The sequence below is a fragment of the Orcinus orca genome, chromosome 17 (assembly GCF_937001465.1).
Source record: "Orcinus orca chromosome 17, mOrcOrc1.1, whole genome shotgun sequence".
NCBI classification, from domain to species: domain Eukaryota; kingdom Metazoa; phylum Chordata; class Mammalia; order Artiodactyla; family Delphinidae; genus Orcinus; species Orcinus orca.
Window position 1 is genome coordinate 75,183,243 of NC_064575.1, and position 26,124 is coordinate 75,209,366.

At 49.8% G+C, this 26,124-nt stretch overlaps 1 long non-coding RNA gene across 6 annotated transcripts in view; it reads left to right on the forward strand.

The window, feature by feature from the left end:
* The window catches only part of LOC117199656 (uncharacterized), a 372,975-nt gene that overhangs the window by 15,585 nt on the left and 331,266 nt on the right, over positions 1 to 26,124 (forward strand). Inside the window, exon 2 of one of the 6 annotated variants that reach the window (XR_007472599.1) lies at positions 22,009 to 24,059. The exons of 1 other annotated variant lie outside the window; for it this stretch is intronic. This is a non-coding gene — a long non-coding RNA (uncharacterized LOC117199656). 4 more of the 6 variants (XR_007472601.1, XR_007472594.1, XR_007472596.1 and 1 more) reach the window with 4 other exon arrangements.

Below are 26,124 nucleotides of genomic sequence, written 5' to 3' on the forward strand. Positions count from 1 at the left end.
TTTGCAAATATTTTCTCTTGTTCTGTGGGTTGTTTTTTTCACTCTCTTGAAAGTGTCCTTTGATGCACAGGGGGTTTTAATTTGGATGAAGTCCAACTTATTTATTTTTCCTTTTGTCGTCTGTGCTTTTGGTGTGAGGTGCAGACAATTGTGCCAAGCTTAGCCAGGGCCGTCCAGCCAGGAGTGGCAGCGCGCGTGTCCTGACCTCTCACCGTACTGCTCCGAGGCTCCATCCTTTGGGTTCCCATGGCCAGTGCTTACCCTGGGTTGGTGTCTCAGTTCAGCTCTTAGCTGTGTTATCTTGTTCATCTTCTCAGCATCTCTACCAGCTGGATGCACTTACCCCCTTTCCCAGCAGCGGAGGGGTACACCCAGCAACCTGGAGCCTGGTAGACACTCACTAATGCAGCCATCAGCAGCGTAGCTGGGGTCCTAGTGCACCCACCGTGGACGTTCCGACTCACCACGTCACTTTCCCACAAAATAAATGATTTGGGAGTCGTGCTTCCCACGAAACAAATGATTAGTAAACATTTTCTAATCATTTGGGGACCGAATTTCGTGTCGTTTCAACAGTTAGTCCACGATATTCTCTTGATATCTACAAAAGGAGATGGCATTATGAGCATCATAGGAAACGAATTCCTGTGAGTCCCCCACCCTGCTTAGGGTGTGACCCGGAATGAATTGCGTCCTTTTTCTAGCCTCTCCCACTACCAACCCCTAGTATTCTCCCCTAGAGCCGAGTTCTCCTGAATTTTGGTGTGTATTATGTCCTTGCTTAAAATTTTTTCCCGCTAAATGTGACGTTACTTTTCTTCCTTTTGACCTTTTACAAAATTCCACACCGTACGCGGCGTGCTTTCCTACTCGGCGTGTGTTGATAAGTCCACGTGGATGTGGTCTGTTTCTCACCGCCGTCATCTGTTCCGTTGTGTGAACAGACCACAGTTTATTCACCCGTTCTCCAAAGACATGTGAGTCGTTGGCGGCTTTTTTTTTTCTTTTAATTTTTTCCCACCACACACAAGCAGAGCTGCTGTGAGCCTTCTTGTACGCGTGGTCACAAGGGCCAGAGTTTCTGGCTAAGGTGGTAGGACCCCAGGCTGCTTTTGGATTTTCCTGGGATCAGACTTTCAAAATCGGAAGGGATGTCTTCGGCTGCGGACTGTTGACCCTCATCAGTAATCTGAAAAGAAATGCTGTTGGTGTGATGGTGAGCAGTGTAGCTCCTGGAATGGGACGGCCGCGGGTTCACTCTTGCCTTTGCCTCATCCTGTTACTTAGTTCCTGGTGCAATGAACTTAACTTCTCTCCGCCCGTTTCCTCAGGTGGGAACGGAGGACAAAAGGCCCCGCATCATTTTGAAGTTTAAATGAGATAGTGCGAGACCCGGGGTGGGGTGATAACAGACCCTGAATAAGCCCTCCCTGCTGTTAGCATTGTTCCCTGTTGGCGGTTAAGGATCTCTTATACCTGCCCCAGACTGATGCTGGGGTAGTAACTGACGCCCAGAATGGTCATGAAACAACCCTGGTGCAGATTACCTTCCCCTCCATGTGGGCCCAGGATTCCAGGCAGGTTCCCAGTCCAGCTGGATCGCTGCCCTCTGCCAGGTCATCTTGGCCTGCCCAGGCGGGGTTTCCCCCTTTTCCCATCCATACTTCCCAAGCTTTTCTGCATGGAATGTAGGAATGCCGGGCACCTCTTCCAGTGTTTACAGTGGCCTTCAGCTTAGATACCCCCAGCCAGGATAAACCTTTCCGAAACAGATAAACTGATGGCAGCGGAAGAGAGTGGGCTCCCAAGAGGTCTCACCTGGCCTGTAAGCCTCCACGAGGAAAATGTAGCCACGTCATTCCTGCACTGCCGCCTGCCTCGCATGCCAGTCTTTAGGCCCAAATTATGAGAGGAGGGCAAGCCGGTCCCTCTTCCAGGAGAGGGACCCATTTCATCAGCAAGATTTATTCATTCGTTTATGGCTTAGATCCAGAGCCTGGGCTTTTTGCAACCGGGGGCTCTGCCTTGTGTTTTGAATCATTCTGATACTTGGTCACAGAGGGTCACCCAAAGCCACAAATAATCGCTCACCTGCGTGAGAAGCATAGAAACACAGCGTAATGGAGAAGAGCGCGGTTTTCTCGTTTGCACAGCATCGGTTTGAGATCCACTTGCCTTCAACAGTCTCAGATCTCCCTGGAGAAGTTACCCTCTTGAGTCTCAGCTCTCTCATCTGTAAAACTAGAACATAAGTAGTACCAACTAGATACTTTGTTGTGAGCGTTGAATGCGATTTTGTACCTTAATGGCTTCCTCCAGAACTGGCATGTCGTAGGTGCTCAGTAAGCACTGGTTATGGGCCCCGCATAGGCACGCGAGGGCTGGGCCTCTAGCCTCCAGGGGGGTCAGGGAACGTGGGCTGACTGAGCGAAGGTGTTGAGTACTTTCCAGTTTGAAAAGCACATTGATAGGCGTGTTGCTTCCTTTCTTAAAAGTCTAGCTTTGGAGTCCAGTCCTGCTGTCCCTGCAGGACGACGCCGATCACTTCCTCCCTTGATTTTCTCATCTGCCAGCCCCTGTCGGCTCTCACGTAAATAGCTCCACCTGTTTACCTGCCTCTGTTCCGAGGACTCTGCCTCTGTATCTAATCTGTGTATGTAATCCTGACAACAGTCTATATTAATTTCCCCATTTTACAGACGGGAAAGCGGAGGCAGAAAGGTAAGTGACTCTCCAAGGTAACAACTACTAAGTAGCAGGGCCAGAGCCAAGATGCGAAGCCAAGTAGCCTGCTTTTCAGATCTGTTGGTCTAACTGGTTTGCTCTCCTGCCTTGAGGTCATCTCTCCCTCAGGGCTCCAGGTCGTTGATTGAAATGTGAGATGAGGATAGAGCTTGGGGGCATTGAGAGAAGTTTATTAAGGGTCCCCCGGATCGCACAGCGGTGGGGGGAAGCCCCTGCAAGGTGAGCTGAAGGGGCAGAGGCGGGATCAGAAGACAGATGTCCCTTGGGCCGTCTTCCCTCTGGTGCCTGGAACTTCATCAGCACGAGGGGATTAGCAGCAGACTCACTGCGTTTACTCTAGTAGGCCAGGGGCCCAGGGCAAACGCACTCCCTCCCAGCCAGGAAACTGATAGCTGTAAAGTCGCACCCCACCCACCAGATTGACAGTCTGGTTTTCATTGTTGGCGTAATGAATTACGCTTCTTAAGGATGAGAATATCTTCCAGCTGTTGAGTGGTTTAAACTTCCAGATGTTCCTCTGCCCAGGAAGCGAGAAGGATGCATGATTGCATCTCTTTAAACATTGCTGCGCAGAATGGCTCATTACATTTCAACAACTTGCCTGTGGTCCCCAGAGGAGGGAGGGAAGAAGGGACCCATTTACTAGAGTGGTAACGGTAAGTGAAGATAAGGGAACTGGATTTGCAGGCAGGAGGCCTGAGTTCTGGTTCATGCTGGCTGTGTGACTTTCAGCTGAGCCCACGACCACTCTGAGCCTCTAGTTTCCGAAGCACTTTTTAAGAACTAGAGGAAGCATTGTTTGGTATCATCTGAAAGGGGCTGTGTAAACATTAACGCTTACAGTCAATGAAAGCTTGTTGAACTGTAGTTGACAATGAAAGAAGACAGAGGTTAAGTCCATCCTTGTTTTTAACATACGAATATAGAGGCCAGAGAGGTTAGGACTTGTGCTGGCCCGTATGGTCACTGGTATGTAGTTACTGAGCACTTGAAATGTGGAAAAGTCCGAATTGAAATGTGCTGTAAGTGTGAACTGTGAGTCAGATTTCTAAGTCTTAGTACAAAACAGATCATGTAAAATATCTTTAATAAGTATTCCTATTACATGTTGGAGTGATAAGATTTAGATATATTAGGTTAAGTAAAAATACATGATTAAAACTAATTTTACCTCTTTCTTTTTGTGATTTCTTAACGTGGCTACTAGAAACTTTTAAATTCGTTTTATGTGTCTTGCCTTTCTATCGGACAGCGCCGAGCTAGACCGTGACACGGACGGCAGGCTTCCAAGTTCTGCAGTGAATACACCCATAATTCAGACTTCTGTGCTTTACTTGCAGGATTCATTCTAAAAGTCGCAACACTGGTAAACAGGGTTTGTGCCATCGCGCCTCTGAATGGCCTTCCCCTTGCATCAGCGGTAGATGCCCAGGCGTCCTGTCTGGAGCACCCTCTGTCCTGGGATTTGAAATTGCCTCCTTGTCTTGAACGACTTGGCTTTATCCCGAGAGCAGCTGCTTTTTGAACCCTCAGTCAGCTTCCCAACACCCACCCCCCCCGCCCCCCTTTCTCAGGTCATTCCCTTGGGAACCCCCCTGCGCCCTGCTCCCCAGTGTCTGGTTCCTGCAGACCTGCCGTGGTGTATGTGGTTCCTGGACTCCCCTTCTCTGCTCTCCACGGCTCTTCTAGGCTTGAGCCACTTCTTACTGGATCCCCCCATCAGTCTCTACGTTGGCTCCCTTCTTTTGCAGGACCATGTAACTTGTTAGGAGCATACTCTGAAAAGGAAAGCAAATTCTTCTCTCCATCTCGGATTACACCCGTTGCTCATCTTATCCAGCAGCATGGGCCATCATTTCTTTCAAATAATGCTGATTTTTTTAGGGATGATTTGTCTTATAGAAAAATTGGGAAATGTTAAGAGTATAAGGAAGAAAATAATGTTAATGCATTTTGCTGCATTTCCTTTCTTTTTTCTGTGTGTATTTCTTCTGAATGTGAGATCACCTAATGTTGACACTTTTATTGGAGTTTTCGCTTAATGGAAGTATATCCACATGGTGTTAAAAGCAGGCTTTTAAGTATCATTTTTCAGGCAACATGACATTGTAACATCCCGTTACAAGGATAGTTTGTCATTTTCCCAATTTTACCTGTAATCCTGAGTATTAAGAATATTTCCCTGTCATTTTCTTCCACAGTAGTGCTGAGATGCATGTTCGTGTGTGTGTGTCTGTCTGTGTGTGTATGCAGGTGTGTGTATGTAGGTGTGCACATGTGCGAATGAAGCTATTTCCGTCTTTCGGATTTCTTTAGGATAGATTTCTAGAAGTCAAATGACAAAGTCAAAGGTTCTTGATGCGTATTGTTAGGTCGCTTTCCCATTTGGTTTTGCTGCATTGCAGCTACAAAATGATGACTGACATTTCCCCTTCAGGGAGTTGCTTTCTCGTGAAGTTGGGTTTCTGGGCGAGATGTGGGTCTTGTTGAGGGGAAGGGGATAGCTCTTTCGTGTTTGTCATTGCTTCTCATGATGATTTTGGGTTTCCCTTAAATGCCACACTTTGCTGCTTGGGAGATGGGAGCAGCTTCGTAGACCTGCAGTGAAGGTTATGCCCTGTGGTTTGCTGTGGCTCAGTGGAGAGAATTCTGGCCTGAGCCTGAGAACCAATCACTGTCAGTCTCCCCTAAGAGAACTTTGGAAGGTCACTCAGCTTCCATCAGCCTTGTTTTTTCATCGATTAAGGGTAGATTATGACACCTACTTTAGGATTGCTGGAGGGTGAAACTAGCTAACATAAATCCGGCGGCTAAGGAGGGCCCTACCCTATTCCGTTTTCAGGCTGCTTTAGTGATAATCAAAAGCATGGGGCTTGGATGCAAAACCGAAGGGTTTAGGTTCTGCCTCTTACACATTGCGCTGGTTGTGTGTTCCTTGCAGTCAGCCAGCCTCACTGGGGATAAATACCTATGTCACATGGCCTGCAGCTCTCCCCCTGTTATGTGTGTCCCCCAAAACGATGTACAGGAGAGAAGTGCATTTGCATCATAGCTACCTACCACTTACCAGCTACGTGACCTTGGGCAAGTCGCTTTGCTTCTTGGACCTTAGGGTTGTTTTTTGTTTAACCCTATGAGATGGGAGTAATAATACCAGTCCTTACCTCCTGAGGTGGATGGAAGGCTGGGCGAGGTGGGGCCTGTAACTTGATTGGCTCAGCCCCTGGCCCTGGGGAGCGCTCAGTAAAGGTTAGCTTACTAGTTACTAGTTAGCTACTAGTGCACTCCAGCAGACCTGAGAGTGCCCCAGAGTTGAGTCCAACCAAGCTGCAGGTTAGCTCCTCAAGCTGGTTGCCCATGGCTCGTGGCAGGTGGGTTCGTAGCTTGGACTATTCCAGGTCAGGAGGCAACCATCCAGGTTTGTCATTTGGTGGATGACAAAGTCAGGCTCCAGATGGTGAGTTGTTCTTTTGGAATTTCCTCTCTGTTTCCATTTGTGTGTAAGAGGAAGACCTCTCTCTCTCTCTCTCTCTCTCTCTCTCTCAGACACACACACACACACACACACACACACACACACACACACACAGACGCACGCCTGGACTAGGTCATGAAAGGTGCACTAAAAAATGGTAATAGCGCCTACTTCTCAGGAGGCTCACGGGGGCAGGAGGGAAGCTTAGCATTGACCCGATGAGTCTTTTCAACTAGTTGGAAGTTTTTACCAGTTGTATGTATCAGTTCTTCAATCAATAAGAAACAAGTTCTTAAAAGACCAGTGGGTAGTAAAAGATCTTTGAATGCCATCCTGCTTCCTAATGCATTAGTAAGAAGCCCTAGGAGTTTTAGAAAATCTGTTTCATAGCTGTCCTGAGCCCACGTCCCCTGAATCCCAGGCCAGAGGGCTTTCCTCCACTCACACAGACTGGCTCCCGCCCCGTGGCTGGCCTCCCTTTCTGCCTTCCAGAATCTGCCAACCCGTCCTAGACAACCGCCCGCCCCCCAGGCGGCCGACCACCCGTCTGTTCCATCCTCTGGGGTGGCCTGTGTGTGGGGGGAGCCCCGGGCCTGACCGAGCAGGCCTGAGGCTGGAGGCCTTGGCTTCCTCCTGCCCAGCCGGTCCTGCCCCGGCGCCTCCCAGCATGGAAGGAGAAGTCTGTGCAGCCTGTTCCCTACCCTCCTTTGAACCAAGCTCTGTTCCAGGAATTTCAGGGCCTCTCTGCTTGCACGGCAGGGTTGAGCTGCTCCCTCAGGCCCCATGCGTGGAGCTGGCAGCTCCTTGGAAAAGTTTCTTTTCCCTTCTCTTTCTGGCATGTAGGGTGGATTCTCCTGCCCGCCCCAGACTGTGCATCTCAGGGGTTATTTGAGTTGAGTCCCGAAGGAGCATCTTGCTCTGTGCCGTCAGTGGGGCAGAAGCAGAACGCTGAAAACCCCTATCTTCCTCCCTCCCCAAAGCCTTTGATCTCCCGTCCACCCCAGCCTGAAGCCCCTCCCTCATTCCCCCAGCTCCTTTGTTGTCACATCTGCTGAGCCCGGCGGCTAGGCTCATTGTTGTTTTTGGAGGTCATCTAGTCCATTGGTGAGCAGCTTTTTTTCTGCCCGATGACCAATTCACGAAACACGAAAGCATTTCTAGGTCCACTTTTTATTTTTCCATCTAAGTTGAAAATGGCCCTGTTGATCCCAGTGTCGGAGGTGGGCAGGGCAGTGGTGGAGCCTCTCACTACTTGGATGTCCACTTCCTAAGAGAGAGGACCCTTGCTAAGAAGTGACAGTGCTCTGGGGCCATTCACACCTAGGCACATTTCAGCAGAGCGGGGCAGAGCCAGCCTTTTCCTCTCTTCCTTCTCCATGGGCACCTCAGGCCGAGGGCTTCTGAATGTTTGTCTAGTTCCTTGTTTTACAGATGAGGGAAACTGAGGTCCAGGGTGGCTGTGACATTCCTGAGGGAGAGGTTCTTGTAGGATGCTGGGTATTATCGATAAGAAGAAGAAGAAGAAGGAGAAGCGGTAGCCTCCAGGGCTTTTGCTTTTCCGCGGGGACAGTGAAGCCATCTGGCTTTCCCTCCCTTCTGTGTGGCAGCACAAGCCTTGTGGTGTTTGTGTTTCTCCTCAGCCAGGGGTGTACTTTGCAATTTAAATGATAAAGAAAACAAGCTCTGTTTTCACAGAAGCTTTAGAAAACTTGCATGAAACCTCTCGTGGTGGTTTTGGGAGCCCAGATAGGCCAAGTTTCCCTTGAAACGTGGGGAGGGAGGGACATTAAGGACAGTCCATCATTCATCTTGATGAGGCTCGTGGATTAGCGTGAGGATGATGCGTGCACGGCCCAGCAAACCCACCCTTTCATGTATGTGCTTGTGGCCCATTTGTCTCAGCTCAAAATGGAAGGCTGACAAGATGGGCTATTTTTTCCCGGTAAAAATAATTACACGCCAGATGCCCTTCCAAGTTCTGCGCCTCAACCAGTTAAAGATTTTTGGATCTTTTGCCCAGAAGGCTTGTTCAGAAGGTAAGCTTGTTAGCATCTGAACCAAGTATAATAATAATGATTCAGGCCAGGGACTACAAAGGACTCTCTGATGAGCAAAAAAATAATTACTGCGTACTGCCTATCCTGAAACCTTTTCAATGTGTGTGTGTGTGTGTGTGTGTGTGTGTGTGTGTCTGTGTGTGTGTACGTACACACATGCATGTACATGAGATGGGATGGTCTCAGCGACAAAAAAATTTATGTTACAACTTCAGAATTAAGCCTCCATCTGCCGTTGTTTGTTCTTAGAAGCAGTGGGTAGCCAGTTCCTCTCTCCCTGGTACCCAGAGCTTCCCAGAAACCCTTTCTGACAGAAGAGCTTCCGGAGGCCTTGAAGGAAGCAGGACGTTCATTCAGGTGTTGCTTCGCAGGCCTCCGTTCTATAAAAAGAGGGTGACCCTTCAGCCCAGTGCAAAGCACCCGTTTTTTCTGGGGTCAGACTGGGGTTGGAGCTCAGCTCTGCCGCTTACTGGCCGTGTGAACTTGAGCAAGGCTCATCTGCTTCCCACCTGGAGGGTGAGAATGAGAATTCTGCCTTTGCAGGGTTGGGGCAGGGACTGGAGAGAATGTTTATAAGATGCTGGGTTAGTTTCCTTAAGACCTTACCACAAACCGGGCGGCTTACAACGGACATTTATTCTCTGACAGTTCTGAAGGCCAGAAGCCCCCAATCAAGGTACCGGCAGGGCCACGCTCTCTCCAAAGGCCCCGGGGAAGCGTCTTCCGTTGCCCCTTCTAGCTTCTGGGGGTTGCTGGCGTTCCGTGGCTGGTGGCTGCATCCCTCCAGTCTCTGTCTCCGTCGTCACACGGCTTCCTCCCTGTGTGTGTCTCTGGGTTCTTTCCTCTTCTTATAAGGATGCCCGTCACCGGATTTGGGGCCCACCCTAATGCAATGTGGCCTCACCTTAACAGATGACTCTGCAAAGACCCTTTCCAAATAAGGTCCCCTTCTGAGGTTCTGAGGACATATGCATTTTGCCGGGGGGGGCGCGTTATGGAACCCAGTAGAGGTGCCTTGCATATTATGGCGGATAATGTTTTGGCACATGACAGCATTTGGTATCTTTAGGGTTGTCCCTTATCAGAGGTCTGGAGAGAGAGTCCTCAAATTAGATGGGAGCAAGCCTGGCTGCTTGGGGAACAGAAAGACGGCCAGACAGCAGAAGCTGATGGAGGAGGTGTGTGGCAGGATTGGTGGTTGGAGACGAGGCGGGACGGGATGAAGCAGCGGGTCCTGGAGCTGGGAAACCACATTTGTTTCATTCCAGGTGACGGCAGTGGTGGCCTGCTCAGGGTGGTGACCATGCAAGTGGAGAGAAGAGGCTGCATTCTGTGATTCCCTTGGCCTCCCTGGGCCCTGGTCTCTGCCTCGCCGCGTCATCTTGGATGATTAATGCCACTGAGGTTGAGAGGAATGCGGAGAAAATGGAATGCTTTCGAGTCTTTGAGAGAAGTCTGACCCCAGGGCCCACGAAGGGAATGGTTTTTCTGGCCTCTGCGCCTCTGGGTCCTGACTCTGTTACCTGCTAGTTGCCCATCGCCCACTGGGCCCTGCTGAGCCCCAGGGAATAAGTGGGCGAGGGCTACAAGGCTTGCTGAGGGATTCAGTCAGATTCCATAGGTCACTTTTGGTCCACCAGCAGGCACTCTGTAGTCCTTTGTACCTCAGGATGACCCTGCCCCGGTACTCTGAGACATTGCCGGCATTCTTCTCCTGGGACTGGAATGTGGCCGCCATGACAGTGGCTGCAGGGGAGTTTGAGCCTTTCCTGGCCCGGCTACCCTCTGCTCTGGACCCCCAGAGCTGGTCATGCCAGCTCCCTTCTGCTTGCTCCCCCTGCCCAGTCCCTCCCATGCCCTCCGGCCTGGCCAGGGTTGGCCCCAGCTGGGGTAGGTAGACATCGACCCCGTGGACAAATTATTTTCTAGAAACCACCTTGAGGATCTCAGTATCTTGGCCACCGGGCTTGGGGTTTGCTTGGCCCTAGAGGGAGAGGAAGGCATTCCCCTGGGGACACAACTGCATGTTGGTTAATATTATCAGTCTTCCCGTCCAGGGCTTCTCAAACTTGAGTGGACATCCGAAGCACCTGGAGGGCTTGTTACAACCCAGGTGGCTGGGTCCCGCACGCAGGGCTCTAGGGTGAGCCCCGAGCGTGCGTCGGATGGCTTACCGGCTCACAGGGAACACCGAAGTTAAGGATCTCATGTCCCATCCTGAGGGAGCATTCTCCCTCCAAAGTCCCCTCCTCTCTGCCTCTGATGCTACCCGCCCCAGTGCAGGCCACCTTCATCTTCCACTGCCCGTATGCAGTTTATTACCTGACTGGTCCCCCTGCTTACACCCTGGCCTCTTTACAGCCCATTCTACACGTCTGAGCAGGCAGAGTCGTGTCATGTTGCCGCTTGAACCCTCCCCAGCCTCCCCCTGGCAACCCCTCACTCTTAGGAAACCCTGAGCGGCCCTGCCCATCACCCAGCCTCATCTAGTTGCCCTCCCACCCCGGTCTCTTGCTGCTTCCCTGACACCCGACGCTACGTGCCACGGGACACGGCACTCGCTGGTCCCTCTTCCCGGAAGGAACACTCTTCCCCCAGCTCTTTGAAAGGTTGTTTCCTTCTCATCTCAACTTCGGTCACCTGCTCAGACCGCTTCATCCCATAGGCCCCTTCCCCAGGCTCTGTTATCCTGAATCACCAGATGCTGCTGCTACTTGTCATGGCACCAATCACAGTCTTCAAACAACTTTTATTGATGTTTTTTGCTTCTTGAGTTTGCTGTGTCTCCTCCACTAGCGGGTAGAAGCTGTGGCTCTGACCTTCTTGTTCTCTGTGCCGTTTGACGCTTAGTGTGTGGTTAATAAATATTCTTGCACAAATGAAAAATGAATGAATGCTTGAGTGCAGATTATAGAGGGTCAGGTCAAGGCTGAACCATGTCGTCTGAACTTTTGAGGGACTGCATTTGAATTCCTTCATTGTGGAAGAAAATGGGATGTCCCCACTGGAGCGGACCAGAACTAGACAGTTCTAGAGGCTGGATATGAAGGGAAAAATGCTAATTGCTAATCATAAAATAATGAGAACTTACTGAGCGCTTGCACTGTGTCAGGCACTGCTTCATGTACGTTATGTGCCCATTTTACAGAGGAGAAGACTTAACACAGAGAAGTTAAGAAACTTGTTTCCCAGACAGTAAGCAGGGGGGCCCTGGCTTCGAACCTGGGCACCAGGGCTGCAGGGTCTCGACAGTTAACTCCTGCACCATGTTTAGGGAGGCTGTGATGAGGCAGGAGAGAGAGGAGATGGTCCTCTCACTCGCTCCCTTTTTACAAAGCTTCCATGCCAGGTGATGCAATGAAGTCCTCTAGCTGGAGGGGTAGGTGGGCATGGCTGGTTCACGTTACAATTAGCATTCACTAGCCTGTCCCACACCGGACAATACAGACTCAAGTGGGCTCAAGTCCACGGGGCCAGAAGCCAGGGCTCCCGAGGCTGAGTTACTATTTGCCTGGCAAATGCCAGAGCTCTTTGGAGTATTGTTCCATTTCACGACTGACAAACGCCCTTCTCCCCAGGGCAGCCGTCATTACCACCCAGTACCCACAGGCGAGCCATGGATGAGCTGACTAAGGAGATGCCATCTGGCTGGGGCCACCAGGTGGGAGAGAAGAGGCTGGGCTCAGGCCTTGCTGGTGAAGGACTGGGCTTCAAACAACACCTTTAACCTGGAAAGAATCAAAAAAGGTTGAGGGTGGACACACCTCAGCTGCTGACATTTTATCATTTAAGCACATTTTTTTTTTTTTTTGAAAACCGGAAATTAAGGGGAAGTTTAGAAACTTCATCATGGCCTCATGAACCATTATTGCTCTTGGAAAATGGACTTTTTGAAAAGTGCCCTTGATTTATTGTTTTTAGGAGGCTGCAGATAACTTTATATTATTCCTGTAAAATTTCCTGAGTTTTCCATGTCAAGCATTTTGTTTTATTAAAGAGGAAAAGAGAACTAATATTGATTGAGCCCCTCTTGTGTGCTGGGCAAAATGGTCCTTCCTTTTACTTTGGTTTTGTCTACTCCAGAGTTATCCTATGAGGCGGTGGGATAAGAATCCCTACTTTACAGGTGAGGGTGGCCCAGGGGAGGGACTTGCTCATAGCCAGGATTCACACTGGGTCCCAGCATTCGTTAAGTGTGGGGCTGCCGGGTGTGATGGGTCCATGTATTGCTTCCTTGGCTTTGTTTTGGGTGGGGTTGTGGATATCAGATGTAATATTTTATATATATATATACACACACACACACACACACACACACACGTATATATACACACAACATATATGTGTATATATATAATATTTTAAAATACATTAACATTATAAAATATATTAATAATATGTATATACATACAATGTGTATATAACTATGTATTGCGTCATAATTTGCCTGGAGACGGAGGGTGGTCCTTTCCAAAGCAGTTGTCTCGGGAGGCTGTAGACAGATGTCCATAGTGGGCCTGTACTTGGAAAGTATTGGGGCCATGTAGTTTGAAGGTTTGTCATTTGGAGGACTATTGAGGAATTAAAGCAAGTGACTCAGCTCAAACCATATGGGATCAAAACAAGACCTGCCTCCAGTGATAATAGTAATAATAATAGCTTTAATTTATAGAGTGTTTACCACTCTATAAATTGCACCACATGCCAGGTGCAATTCTAAGTGCTGTCTGTCAATTAACTCATTTTATCCTCGTAACAGCCCTATGTTCTAAGTACTGTTAGCACCATCCCCATCTGACAGATGAAGAACATGAGGCACAGAGAAGTTGACTAACTTCCTCCAAGGTCACCCAGGTAATAAAAGGCAGAGCTGTGATTTGAACCCAGGCAGTGAGGCGCCGCCACAGGCTGGGAGGTTAACTGCTGGGTTAATGTACCAGTGATGGGTCTGCCTTTCTTGTGGGTCTCATAAGCAGGCACTGAAGGTCAAGCACAAAGAAGCATTTGTTCATTTATTTAAGGAACATTTCGGAGTGTCTTGACAGTTTGTCAGACACTGTGCTAGGTGAGCCGGGTTAGAAAGAGAAATTAAAAAAAGGTCCCTGGGGCTTCCCTGGTGGTGCAGTGGTTGAGAGTCCGCCTGCCGATGCAGGGGACACGGGTTCGTGCCCCGGTCCGGGAAGATCCCACATGCCGCATAGCGGCTGGGCCCGTGAGCCGTGGCCGCTGAGCCTGCGCGTCCGGAGCCTGTGCTCCGCAACGGGAGAGGCCACAACAGTGAGAGGTCCACGTACCGCAAAAAAAAAAAAAGGTCCCTGTCGAAAACTGTATCACTGCTCAATATCACTGTATCACTGCGCCTCTTTCTATGGGTGGGGTTGCATCCCTCCTCCTTGAAGTGAGGCTGGGTCATGTGACATGCTCTGGCCAATCAAATGTGAGCAGATGGGTGTCACTTCCTGGTGGAAGCTTTAAGCGTCCCATATGCTCTTCCCTCAGCTACTGTGGGCGGAGGGTTCCAGATGGTGGCTCTTTCTGCATCCTGGGTCCCAGGATGAGGACAGTGCTGAGCAGAGGACCCACGACAGATGGGCGTGTAGTGCAAGTGAGAATTAAACCTGGAGCAGGGTGCTCCATGCATGAATTTTAGTGGGTCCATAATTGGGACAGATCTTTAACTTCCTGAAGTGATGGCATGTATTGAAAACCACATGTATGTCCTCACAATGCTGTCACCTTTATATAAGACCAGGATGCCTTTGATTGTAATGCCGCCTCTGTACACAATTGGGTGACACCTCAAAGTAGGGAAAAGCTATCTTTTCCTTAAAAGGCAGGTTTCTCAAACTCATGAATTATATCCCTAAAACTTCACAGAACCAGGTCTTTGGGAATGACTAAATATAGTTAATGTTTCTTTAGCTTGGAACTTCCTCTCCCGCCCCACCCCATGTATGCATGCTATTAAAAATAATGCATTGGGAAATTATCCCAGCATTTACCCTTCAGAGACATAATGATAGCTGTTGCTGCTTTTTTTTTTTTTTTTGGTGCCGTTTTGCTTTGTGCCAGACCTTTCACAGTCAAGAGTATTGAATCTTCATGGTCATTCCGGGAAAACTAAAGATGATTCTGCCCATTTTACGGATGAGGAAACTGAGGCCTCAGAAATGTAAGGTACCTGGCCCGAGGTCATGCAGCTGGTGAGTAGCGGGGCAGGGATTTGAACCTGTCACACCTGACTTCAGCAATCCCGAAGTCATTAGAAGCCAGCACAGGACACAGAGTAACCTGAGCTCCCACTTCAAATCAGATCTCCCCCGCCCCCACCCCGCCCGCGCCACCCCACCCTGGCTTATTTGCAAACATCTGAAGTCAGCTGCCTAGTGGAAGGTCCAGATGGCCTGGGAGAGCAGTTCTGTGCCTTTACAATCAGGCAGGCTGAGTGTTTGCAGGCAGCTAGCTAATCTACAAGGACATTCAGGCTCCAGATCTGGACACAGACCTTCAGAGGCAGGGTTGGACTGAGCAGGCCAGAGTTGGAAGATGCTCTTCTGAGTGGGGGCTGGCGTGTTACTGTGTTGGCCACCGTGTATCCGTAGCATCTTAACAGAATCTGGCATGCAGCAGGTGCTCGGTAAATACTTGTTCGTCCTGTGATGGCCACAGCTAACGAGCTCAGCCTTGTAAGTGTCCGTTAACAGATTCATTCAACAAGTAGGAAACACTCACGTGGCCCCGCTCTTGGCGTTGGGAACAAAGTTCGTGCTCTGATGGCACTTAAATCTAGAGGGGGTGGGAGTTAGAGTATGTTAGGAAGTAATTTGCACTACGGAGAAAAAGAAAACGAGAGACGGCTCAGAGGGGCAGGTGTTCAGAGACAGGAACGAAGTTGGGGAATGAATCGGCCAGTAGCTGGGGGAAGACCGCAGGCAGAGAGCCCAGGAGATGCCCAGACCAGGCATGAGGAGGTTGCATGAGGCAGCGTCCCAGTTGGCTCAGCTGAGGAGGGTTTGATGAAGGGGCCGTGGACAGAGGTTTGGCAGTTTAAGAACCAACATGGAGCATCGTGCAGGCCCGGCCCCGGCAAGGGCGGCAGAGGAGGGGCCGCTTGGCAGGGCTGTAGTGTGGTAGGGCCCAGGCTCTGCCCCGTGGAGGGGGGGTCCCGGAATTTCTACCCCAAACACTTCCTCTTTCCGCCCTCTAGCCTCCTGCTGGTGCCTCCCATTGGCTGAACTCAGCTGACAGCCGGTGCATCGGGGGTGGTGGATGGAGCCCGTAGGCTTGCTTGGTACAGAGTGCTGTGGAGAAGGGTAGGCCCCGGACTGGAGCTGTGGGGAGAGGGCAGCAGGAGAATAACCCAGATAGTGGGGAGTTCACGTGGCTGGAGAGGAACGAGCAGGTGGGTCGGGGGGGAGGTCGGGGGGATGGGGGTCCACACCACGGGCAGCCTTCGGGCTCTGTTTGGAAGGAAGTGGGAAGCCAGTGCAGGATTGGAGCAGGTGTGCTTAAATATCAACGCTACCATCACAATAATGTCTCTGTGGTGGGTGTGGACAGAGGCCCCTTACGATGAGTGCTGGGACCCCAGAGCCGACCCCCGGGAGAAACCGGTCCTCCTCCAAACCCCTGGGTGAGGCGTTTGCCTGGTCTACGTGCTGTGTGCCTGCCAGCCCGTAAAGGACAGGAAGGAGAAAGGAGCAGTGCGTCTCGAAAGAGGATATTCTGGAGCTCTTGATAATCAGATCCCATTGTAAAGTCATGCTTTGAGTTACAGCATTGAAATCTTTGTTCCAGTGGAAAACTTTTACAGACTGTCCCTGGCGAGCCCGGAATCCTGTTTGGATCTCAGAAGGCCTTAAAATAGTGTGGGATGCTGGTAGACAGACTCTGAAGGGACAAAGGTCGTGTGCTTACTGCACTGGCCACACCTTGGTGGGACAGCCCTGGCCACTCCTGCCGCTCCCAGAGCTGGGCGCACGGAGGCCTTCTCGTCTGGTTGAGTTCCCCGAAGTGGCCCTGCCCACGTGGGAGGCTGGTCCAGCCCAGCCAGGCATGAAGCGTTGCCTGGCGTCTTCTCAGGCCAAAGAGCAGCCAAGTCCCTGTTGGTCAGCTGGTTCTCACAGGATGCCCAGAGGCGGGAGGGCACGCCTGTGGGTCTTGGGTCCATCTCAAGGGGGCTACTGAGTGAGGAGGGAGGGCTGGGCCTCGAACAACTTCTTTTTCTGTCCATTTCTACCACTGTGTCCAAGTAGACCAGAAACCCTTTGCTGGCAGGAATCCTCTTTCTCATCTTTTTTATCCCCCAGAGCTTGCCCCGGGAACGGATGGTTTGGGGCCGAGTGTTTAATGTCCTTGAGTCTCAGTCTACCCTCCTGTAAAATGGGGATGATATCCATCTAGGTCTGTTGGGAGTGAGGCGAGGTGCTTGGCACATAGTACATGCTCAGTGAATTTCCTTTCAACTCAGAATTCGATCTTTATCCATCTCTCAGTGGCTGGGAGGAAGGGAAACAGATACTGCTGGCCCCATTTGATAGGTGGTCAGATGAGAAGGCAAGAGACTGGACACCATGCCTGAAGTGGGATCCATGGAGAAGCCAGTTCTTGACCCCAGACCCTGTGTGCTCCTTATCACAGCAACATTTTTGTACCCTACCGTCTGACCAAGGAGATGTATACCTGCATTTTTATTTGCAAAGGCATTAAACATTTTAGTGCATTTAAACATTTTTAAATTAACTATTATTAGTCTTTTTTATTATTTTAAAATATTTTATTTATTTATTATTTTCCTTATTTTTTATTTTATTTTTATTTTTTTGACTGCGTTGGGTGTTAGTTGCGGCACGCGGGCTTCTCTCGAGTTGTGGCGCGCGGGTTTTCTCTCTCTAGTTGTGGTGCGTGGGTTCCAGAGCGCATGGGCTCTGTAGATTGCGGCACGCAGGCCCTCTCGTTGAGGCACGCGGGCTCAGTAGTTGTGGCGCATGGGCTTAGTTGCCCCGCGGCCTGTGGGATCTTGGTTCCCTGACCAGGGATCGAACCCTGGTCTCCTGCATTGGAAGGTGGATTCTTTACCACTGGACCACCAGGGAAGTCCCCTATTTATTACTTTTTAAGTTGCATGGTTTATGTTTACATCCTTGGAATTTTATGGCTTTCCTGTGACCTTTTATCCATTTTGGGTTTTTAAGACAAAAGCTGGAAAACTGTTTTGCTCTTTGACGGGACTTCACACTGAATTTGTTAAGGCCCCAGTCCGGGCAGCAATTCTTGACTTTTCGTGGAAAGGCCATGTCTCTGAGTCACAGTGTGCTGCTCCCAGACCCAGCTCCCTGGAAGGTCACCTATGCGGGGCCCAGCTGGGTCCACAGGAACTGGTGTGCATGAGTGCTCCCTCTCGCTTCAGAAAAGACCTGGTTCATCCCCCAGTTGATTAATCAATCTTAGAGCATCGGCATCTTGACCCAGCTTGGCCACCCGTCCTTCACTGGATACCGAGGAGAACTGGACTAAGTGGCCTCCATGGGTCTGCCCTGTTCCAGACGTCCTAGATTCACTACTGGACAGCAAGAAGGGCTCAAGGGCCAGGTCAGAATCCTCTCTCTGGAACCTTCTGTCATATCGTCCAACACGCCCTCAGGTGAGAGTGCCGCCTTCCTGGTCTGCAGAAGCCACAGGCAGGACCCTGCTACCACTCAGGTTGCTGTGAGGATGAAAACAGGTGATGTGGCTGGAAGAGGTTTCTAATGGGCCAGGTGTTCAACAAACAAACACTTCGTGAGTGATGCTCGCTTTTTATACGAGGTCGGAATTGCTCATCTTCCTGGGCAGACTTAGAGATCCTCATGCGGAACTTGGGACAGATTCCCTGAGAGAAGCCCCTTTCTTTCCAGAGCTCTGCCTCAAGGGCCATGCCTTCTGAAGCTGCTAAATCCGGGCGGGGGACTCTTTTGTTTTTTTTGTTTGTTTGTTTGTTTGTTTTTTTGTGGTACGCTGGCCTCACTGTTGTAGCCTCTTCCGTTGCGGAGCACAGGCTCCGGACGCGCAGGCTCAGCGGCCATGGCTCACGGGCCCAGCCTCCCGTGGCATGTGGGATCTTCCCGGACCGGGGCACGAACCCGCGTCCCCTGCATCGGCAGGCGGACTCTCAGCCACTGCGCCACCAGGGAAGCCCTGGGCGGGGGACTCTTGATGGTCTTCATGGTTCTTTTGGGGAGCCTCCTGGCCTCTGAATTATTGATGCATGTCTATGTTATTCAGAGGCTCTATTTGCATTAGTTAGCTGAATTTGGTGCCCCTGTGAATAGGAAAGCTGCCTGGGAAAGCCAGTGCTAATTGCAGCCTCACGACTGGTCTGAATAATAACTGTGGAGCAATCTCTGCTCTTTGGCGCTTTTGCTCCAACCGTGCACACGGCTTGTTTCTCTCTTCTCCCTTACCCACGGGGCCTTCGGAACTGAGCTCTCCTCCTCCCTTACTTCTACAAGCCACATAACCCTCCTGCAACGTAATCCTCTTTGCGTCTTAAAGATGCAGCAACTCAAGTGCTGCCTCCGCCAGGAAGTTCTCCCTGACTTCCAGACTTGGGGTAGACTTGATAGCCGCCTGTAGTAACTGAACAGAGCCCTTCTCATCCCCTTGCGTCAGAATGTCTGTCTCATCCACTAGACTGAACTCCATGGGGATGAACCTGTGTTTCATAGGCATCTCATTGCCTGGGATGGTGCATGTAACCTGGCAGGTGCTCTGTGTGGGGTGTTGATTGCAATGATGGGGAAAGATTTCATCAAGAAGGAGGGATGGGAATTGAGCTCTTCTTATGGTCTGGAGAGCGCGTGGAGGGTGTGTGTTGTGAGGGGGCTTGACACTGGAGGACAGAAGGAAAGGCTTCATTGTGGGTGCTGAGATGACCCCTTTCCTTGGAGCTGATGGGCTGAGTAAGAGCTGTCGGGGATGAGCTTGGGGAGGGAGCATAAGGCTGGCTTACGGATGCGTTAACGGCCTAAGTGAAGAGTATGATCTTGAGTTTTTAGGGACTAGAGGGACCCTCAGGGCTTTTGAGCAGACACTCCCCAAGATAATTGGCTTGTCTCTTTGGTGGACTGGCTGGGGTGAAGAGGAGAAGGTAGAGGGGAAGAGGAGGTCTAGATGCATTTGACATCCTAGACCAGCTGTATCCTGGGGGGGAGAGGAATGACGTGACAAAGATATTATTTGAGTCTAGAAATCGAAGAGCGCTAGCCCTTGACCGTGAGCACACACGTAGCTGACTCAACCTTGCCATCCTCCATCTGCCAGAGGAGGTTATACAAGTGACGTGACCCAGCACACTCCGGACGCTGGCAGGAGCATAAATAATGCATCAGATACGCAGAGGAACGGCCCAGGGTGTCTCTGGTCTGGGGCAGAATTCTTAGCGGACCTGAGATATTTGCGGAACGGAATGTTCCATTTCCCACCCAGTCCACAGCCTCAAGGCATGGCACAGAGTCATGAGTGCGAGAGAGCTTTCCAGTGTGGACGTCTCTCCAGCACCAGTGGTTTTCTGTCCTGAACAGAACTTGAGGAAAGGTCATTCCTGTTTGTCAAAGCTTCACCTTCCCATCTAACCTGAGGTTCTGAAAGATCCTGTTCTCCCTGGGGGCCCAGGTAGGGCTCTCCCCACCCCTGTCAACCTTGGGGCCAGGAGTGGTCCTTTATTAGAGATGTCCACCCACCCGGGACCCTTTGCCAAGTACACATCCCGGACCCCACTCAGGGCTGCAAGGTGTGTTTTAAAGGCTCTTCAGGTGATTGAAGCCTTAAAAGCCACTGAACTAACCAGTCATAAAAGCGAACACAGTAACTGTTGTCAAAATACCAATAGAATGTAAAGAAAGGACGTTTGCGTTGCGCTCCCCTCCACTTGCACTGTGAGACCCAGCTGTGTGGTCTGCTTGGCATGACTTCGAGGCCTTGGCCGGCATCCGTGCTGCCTTTAGTCTTTCCCTCTCTCTAACCAGACCCCAGAGTCTGCTGTCTCTTCAGGTCTCCCTGGCGCGTTTACCTGTGTGGGGCTCCTTCTGAGTGAGGTCCTTTTCTCTCTGCCTGTCTCTCCAAGGAACAGAAGAAACTTGGAGGCCTTGGCCACGTCCCACCTTCCAGATGTGAAACCTTCCCTGGCCACTCTAGCCACGGCTGAGCTTTTCCCTTCTGGAACGGTCCTGATTCTTAGCCTTGCAGTCTCGCTCTGGGCTTCCTCAGCCTGCGTTCCACAACTTGAGCCCATGTGATGTGTAGCACCTACGGAGCCTGGCCCGTGGCCGAGGGGCAGCCCAGGATCTGAAGACACTTCACAGAAGAGGAATCTCATCGAATAGGACCTGAACATAAGCTCATCTACCCTGTCATAAAAATGGAAATGGAAATGAAAAATGCCACTTTTTCCTATGAAGATCGCATAATGCGCAAGTTGGTCACGTCCTGGATGGCAGACAGAGCTGCCGAGCAGCAGCCCCGCGTGCGTCCGTCGCCGGAGGGAATTGCGTGGGTCCAGCCCCGTCGGGGGCCACTTTGGCGTTCCTTATCCAAACTGCACATGCGCGTGGTCTTTGACCCAGCAACCTCACGTGGGGATGCTTTTCCTGGAGATGTACCTGCAGATATTTGTGTGAAATGAACAGTGCACACGATTATTCACGGTGTGTGTAGAGGAGCATTTATATGGACTCTATATAGAGAGGACTAAATGTAAACCAAACGTCTGTGAGTCGGAGACTAGTTCATTCAGTGAACGATGGCCCTGGCACAGTGGACCAGGTGTGGAAGAGTGAGGAAGTGCTGTGTGCATGACGCGGGCAGATCTTGGGATGTGTCGTTGAGAAAAAAAGCAAGGAGCAGAATAGTGAGCTGTGTAAAACATGTGCATGTGTGGCAGGGTTGTAAGAGTTTATATTTGCCCCGGTTCTGTAAGGAGGCCCCAGAAACTAACACGAGTGAAAGCCTGTGAGTGTTGAGGGGGGCGGCTGGGCAGAGAGGGAAGGGGGCACGCAGGTGACTTTTGACTGTGGGTCTTTGGGCATCGTTTGAATTTTGAACCATATTGAGTGTATTATCTATCATACATTTTATTTTAAAAATTCATGACCTTGTTAAGGTGAGACTGGGGTTATGGGTTTTGGGGAGGAAGACCACAGAGGTAAAGTGCCATTTCTTTTTTTTTTTTTTTTTTTGCGGTACGTGGGCCTCTCACTGTTTCAGCCTCTCCCGCTGCGGAGCACAGGCTCCGGATGCGCAGGCTCAGCGGCCATGGCTCACGGGCCCAGCCGCTCCGCGGCATGTGGGATCTTCCCGGGCCAGGGCTCGAACCCATGTCCCTTGCATTGGCGGGTGGATTCCCAACCACTGCGCCACCAGGGAAGCCCCAGGCCTGGGAACTTTTTAAACGGGCAGTTAGTCAAAGCTTGTGCCTCCTTTGAAGGGAACCTGATGGTCAGACATCCAGTTTACAAAATAGGTAACTGGGGAGCAGCAGTTTGACATTGATAAGGAACCTTTACTTTGTCAAAGATTTTTAATCTCTCCGGTTTCCCTGATACAACATCTGAACCTTGACGTGGAACTTGGTCGTGTGTACCTGTTGGGGTCACGCGGGTGGTGCTTTCGGTGGTGATGCCACTGCTCCTGGTTCAGGGACTCTAAAAAAGATAACTACTAATAAAAACACCTGATGTTTATATAGGTTACCAGACCCTGTGATTTGGCTTAATGACACGTAGCAATGGTGTGGACCGGTGCAGAGCTGGCTTTGAATATCGAGAACAGTCGCTTTGCCTAATCTTCGTGGAGCTCATGGTAGTTTTCAAAGCACATAATTACATCGTGTCTACACATGGGGCTGAGCATTGTAAGACAGATGATGTGAATTTTATCCTTTGGTCTCTGTGTAGACTTATCGGTGGGTCGTAATCTCTTTGCCTTAAAGTAAGAACATGCTGTTCCAGAAAAGTCTAAACATTTTTTTTTTGTTTTTTGCTTTGAAACAGAACTTTAATTTGGAAGTATTCCCCTATATTCTTTTTTTTTAACTTTTCATTTTATATTGGAGTATAGTTGATCAACAGTGTTGTGTTAGTTTCAGGTGTCCAGCAAAGTGATTCAGTTATACATATACATGTATCTATTCTTTTTCAAATTCTTTTCCCACTTAGGTTGTTACAGATATTGAGCAGAGTTCCCTGTGCTATACAGTAGGTCCTTGTTGGTTATCCATTTAAAATATTGTAGTGTATACATGTCCATCCCAAACTCCCTAACTATCCCTTCTCAGAAAAGTCTAAACATTTTATATGAAAGCAAGAAGGCAGAGGAATAAAAACAAACTCAAAAAACTGGGGAATGTCTCCTAAATTTTAAATATGAAACCTTTATGGGGGTCGGTGACAGTGAATAAGGGTGTTGTGAATAATTTACGGACTTTTTTGTGCGTGTTGGTCAGGTCAACGTGTTTGGGAGTGGGTACCTTTCCGCGGAGGTTTTTCACTTTCTTTGGGATGCACTGTGGTTGTGTGGGAAGGACAGAGGTCATGCAGTGGGATATTCCTGAGCTTCTACTCCAGACCAGCCCCAAGCTGTGTGACCTGGTTACGTGACCGCTGAGGACCCCGTCATGGGCCTCATCTGTCTGCCGGAGATGGTGGTTCGCACCTTGCAGGCTTCAGGGCAGAATCAGGTGACGGCCATCCAGTCCACGATGCTCCAATCCAGAGCAGAGACGTGGCCTCTTCTGTCTCCAGTGAGAGGACGCAGGCCAGGGAGCGAAGGGCTCAGTTTAAGAGGCAGGGGTCATTTCATCTCAGCCTTGGAGGAGGGGCAATTTGGACCAGGGGTCAGGAGTGGCAGAGATGAGACCTGATTCATTCCGCGTCAGGTCACTAGGTTCTCTAGACCATGGTTTCTCCATGCAGGAGTGAGGTTGGCACAAGTGGTCTTCCTGGGCTCTGTGCCCTGCTCTTCTGTGGACTGGCCGCATCGGAGGAACCTATCAGGTTTCTCCAGCCCGTCTCTCCCAGGCTGTAATCACCGTCTCTACTCTCGCCGTCCTAGGTGTGGAGTCAGTGCAGTCGCTCAGGTGAGGGCTCATCTAGATTCCCAAGGGCTTGTAGCTCCACTGGTGCTTTGCGAGGATGACCTGGAGCTGGGTTGCCTGTCAGCCAACCATCTGTGATTTAGGGAGCCCATACTCAGGCTCAGGGGCACTGAGGGGGCTGCCTTGATTTCTGACTTTAGAATCCTTGGGGCTGAATCACAGCAGCAGTGATTGTGGTGGTTAGTTGTGTTTATTCAGTGAACGATCCCAAACTGAAGCAGCGGTGAGTGCAGCTGGCACAGGGCAGGTCTGCAGTTTCCAGGCAGAGCTGGGAGGCATTGCAAAACCACATCGCACTAACCCTGCATCCTGTTGCAAGGGGCTGTGAGCCCAGCGGCCCGCTGGAGAGGCTCTTGGCGGCTTGGCCAGCTGGACGACTGTCCCTGCCACGAGGAAGCTTGGGGCTCCTGTGAGTTATCTAAATTCGGTTCATTTAGTTATTTTTTTGAAGTCTACACATTTATTCAAAAGCATCTACAGGGGCTTCCCTGGTGGCGCAGTGGTTGAGAGTCCGCCTGCCGATGCAGGGGACACGGGTTCGTGCCCCGGTCTGGGAAGATCCCACATGCCGCGGAGCGGCTGGGCCCGTGAGCCATGGCCGCTGAGCCTGCGCGTCCGGAGCCTGTGCTCCGCAACGGGGGAGGCCACAACAGTGAGAGGCCTGCGTACAGCAAAAAAAAAAAAAAAAAAAAAAAGCCATCTACAAAATGAAAAAAATTACATAATTATTATATATATTTTATTTACACAAATATAAAATTTCAAGGTTATTCAAATTTAACCAGAGGACTAAGTCTAATGAGAGAAGAAAAATTAAAAGTAAAGAATTACTGGTCCAACAAAGACATGGTTTTATCCTGTTTCTGGTACTTTAGGGGAGAGGAAGCGTTGGGAAAAAGAATGAGTAAGGGAAGGGCATGCCACTTAACTCCAAATAGACAATAACATTTTCTTCCTAAGCAAATGTAAAACCTCTGTATGGTTTTAAATTTAAATGATCATTTTCATGATTATAGCATTTCCAAATATCAGCTCTTCTAATCTATAAAAGAGACAAAAAGTGAAATAAAAACATGAAATTCCTAACCAAAGTTTATACATCCTCATAATGGTAAATGAAATTAATTTGTTCTTAAAACCTAGTACAATTTCATATGAAGGTATACCATACACACATAAAAGAGAAAAATTAAATGAAAATAATATTTGGGATAATCCTGATCAATATCACAGGCCATAAATTTAAGAGTGAAAAAGACATCTTGAGACTTCCCTGGCGGTCCAGTGGTTAAGTCTCCGCGCTTCCACTGCAGGGGGTGCGGGTTCAATCCCTGGTTGGGGAACTAAGATCCCATATGACGCATGGTGTGGCCAAAAAAAAAAAAAAAAAAAAAAAGACATCTCATCACACAGAATGATTACGTTTTCTCTAAGAAATATAAGATTCAGAGGAGTAAACCAATACTAAAATTATGTCACAGTAAATTCTTAGTAAATAGTCTCACAAAATCTCCCGCCTTGGTGGAAGTACTGTTGATGTACTTTTAAAAGCACTTTTAAATAGCACATCTTGAAGTGAATGTTCTTGCAGTCTACTCTGAATCAGCTGTAGCATCCTCTGCCACTCTTTTTGCTATCACGAAAGATGAAATATTTCTGGTTCATAAACTAGACCATTTGCAGATGCAACCATTGTTTCTGCTAAATCCAATACATCTGCTCCAATATACTGACACTTCATGGCAACAGTAATATCTATATTGATTCTCAATTTGCTGGAAAAATCCTTGTCTAGTTCATATTCATTCTTCTTCTATGTATCTTGATATACTGAAAATTCCATTATAGTTAATAAAGCCATAGTGGTAAACGCTGTTAGAGAAACTGTACCCCCCACTGGCTGAAGTCTCTACAGAGCTGTCAGGAACTTTCGGAAAGGCATCCAAATCTTTCGCCAAACTTAAGGTTTTCTTCCGATTCAGTTGCCTCATCTTCAGGAAAACCTTCTTCTTCTTTCACATGGTCATGCTTGTGCTACGGTCCCAGCCAACCGCCATGTTTCACAGCAGCCTGGTCGCCCGGGCTCCCGTTTACCTCCCATTTAGATATGTCATGTCATTAATCTGTTGGAAGCTTTGGGTCAAGAGGCAGTGAGGTGTAGTGGTTAGTGCATGGCCCCTGGTGCTAGCCTGCCTGGGTTCGAATTCAGCTGTGTGATCTTCAGTGTGATATTAACCTCTCTGGGCTTCAGCTTTCTCATCTGTGAGAGAGGGAATTGTGACAGTTCTTTCAGGGAGGTAAAGCCCTTGGCACAAACTAAGGGCTCAGTAAGATGTGAGCTGATGATGCCGGACCTTTATTACTATTAGTGAACCTGCCCTGGCTTCTCCTCCCTCCCAACCCCATAGCAGCTGACCTCACAGGTCTGCTCCTCTTGGACAGTGGGGCCCCTGAGGGCAGGGCTCCTGGGTCTTGGCCCTTTCCGCTTCTGCGGCGTCTGGTGTGGTGAGTGCCCAGCTGCGTGGAGAGGTGCTCAGTCAACGGTGACCAGGTGTGACTCTGGGGGTATAGAGTTGCAGGGAGAATGAACACTCTTCTCTCTAAGGCTCTGGAGATTTCTGATTGGAAAAAGTTGGGGGCGTAAGGTTATTGAGCATCTCTCATGGGCAAGATCGTCTGTTGCCAGAGCCTAGAAGTACACAGTGGAAGGACAGTGG